The sequence below is a fragment of the Paramormyrops kingsleyae genome, chromosome 8 (assembly GCF_048594095.1).
Source record: "Paramormyrops kingsleyae isolate MSU_618 chromosome 8, PKINGS_0.4, whole genome shotgun sequence".
Classification (NCBI taxonomy): domain Eukaryota; kingdom Metazoa; phylum Chordata; class Actinopteri; order Osteoglossiformes; family Mormyridae; genus Paramormyrops; species Paramormyrops kingsleyae.
The window spans coordinates 39,311,931-39,313,705 of NC_132804.1; the positions used below are offsets into that span (position 1 = coordinate 39,311,931).

A 1,775-nucleotide genomic window follows, 5' to 3' on the forward strand; every position below is an offset into this window, starting at 1 on the left:
AGTGCCAACAGCATGTAAACACACCGTTTAAGAGGGCGGAAAGTAGTCACTACTGTTAGTGAATATATATTAAATCCAACACTGGGATTTGTTCAGACCTATATGCTTCCTCGAGACCTGTTTTTTTTATATTATTTCCTATGCATATCTTACTTTGTAGCAAATCCTTCTCGTGGTACATATAACCTGGGACGAATACAGCTACCAAATATTGTGAAAAATGTCTTCACCACCGTTTTAGTTGCTGGTTATGCCTTTTTTTCTTACAACCACTCCCAACTGAAAAATAAGCCATCCGTCGACATTTTCATACTCTAGCCGTAAGTTTAAATACCCCAATACATGTATAATTTCCCGTCCAACACTCGGTATTTCACATAAACGGCGTCTTGGCTTATGTGTGCGTTACTGAATTAATGTATTTATTGCAGTTCATACATTTTAGAGTCTTCTACCCACATATCTCCGATACTCGTCATCTATTCCTGGCAACAGCGGGTTAAAACATATACACACGTGGAAAAAAATTAACTTATATTCAAAAAGACAAAAAAAAAAAGAGTAAGACTTCTACGAACCTTTTCCTGTTTACTCTGATGACGGATGCAGCATCTCAAGCGAAGCGTGGCAGCAACAGGAGATAAATCAGGCGAATCTTCTCCCTTTGTAATTTGTGTATTTTAGTGTCTCGTCGTTTTAATCCCAGCTTCTGCCAGTTCGTGTTAATGAAACACGAATCCCGTCCACTGTCCTTTCGGTCAGTCAGGGGAGAGGGCAAGGCTTGTCTTCTCAGCCAGTTAACGCTGTGTGGAAATAGACAACGTTGGAAAAAAATCTCAGTATGGCAGGAACTTCCTTAAGGAGTGAGAAATATCCGCCAAAGACCTGTTTGTTCTTTTCAACATTTGTAGAAACAACCGAGTATCGGTTTTCTTTTGGTATTTTTTAGCAATCCGCGATTTATTTTCCCTTTACTTCTGCTTTCTAAACGGAGAAAGCTTACACACAAACGGAAAATCTCGACATTAAACGTACATCAAGAAAAGACAAACAGTTCTGAAGCAATTTCCCCCCTCAGTATGAGCGGTATTTAGTCCTGCGTGAGTTGCTTTCATCAAACAAGTGGCATCATCATATCAAAGTGCAAATTATATTGCAGCTTACTTTTTATATGAATATACTCAAAGAAAGACTCATATCCATATTAGCAGTAAAAATGCATTTCCGTTTGAGGAAAAAGGGGGGAAATTATCGGTATGGGAATATTCCTCGGTCAGGCTTGTACTATGTAAGAGTCCGGTGTTGTCAGTTTTTCTTCTCTTTCTCTCTTTCTTTCCGTAAGGTAAGTTCTTCACCACAACTGTGCTGTCCGTGTTAAGTACGCAGATATAAACAAATTACCTCCAACTAAAGGCGAAGAACAGCACACAACTAAACGCCAGCGATTGTTCTGGCTGTAAAACAGGGAGGGAGGTGTCGGCGGAGTCGAGCTGGGGGCTACCGCGCGAAGGGAGGGGTTAGCTTGAGCACAGTCATTTAAGGTGGCCCTCGAGCAAACGTGTTAAGCTGACAGGCTAGCTCGCGCTTAGTCATTTAAGGTGGATCGAATCAAATGTGCAGTCTTAAACAGGCGTTTACCGAAGACGCCTATTTATCGGTATGTGCTAGTATCCAGAGCCGTCGTTAGGGCGGTGCAACCGTTGCGGCTGCACCGGGCCCCGCCCTATAGGGGGCCCTGCTCAAAGGGGAAACTTGCCTAGATAATGACAGGCTTA

General features: G+C 42.2%; 1 protein-coding gene across 4 annotated transcripts in view; it reads right to left on the reverse strand.

Moving 5' to 3' along the window:
* atp2b4 (ATPase plasma membrane Ca2+ transporting 4) overlaps positions 1-1,541 on the reverse strand; it is a 129,817-nt gene extending 128,276 nt beyond the window's left edge. The window contains exons 1-2 of one of the 4 annotated variants that reach the window (XM_023795778.2): positions 1,402-1,541; positions 579-803 (exon numbers count right to left, since the gene is read on the reverse strand). The gene's annotated coding sequence lies outside the window, so the exon portion shown is untranslated. Of the gene's footprint in view, positions 1-578 lie in introns of all 4 variants that reach the window. The other 3 variants (XM_023795776.2, XM_023795775.2, XM_023795777.2) reach the window with 3 other exon arrangements.
* Between the last annotated feature and the right edge of the window lie 234 nt (positions 1,542-1,775).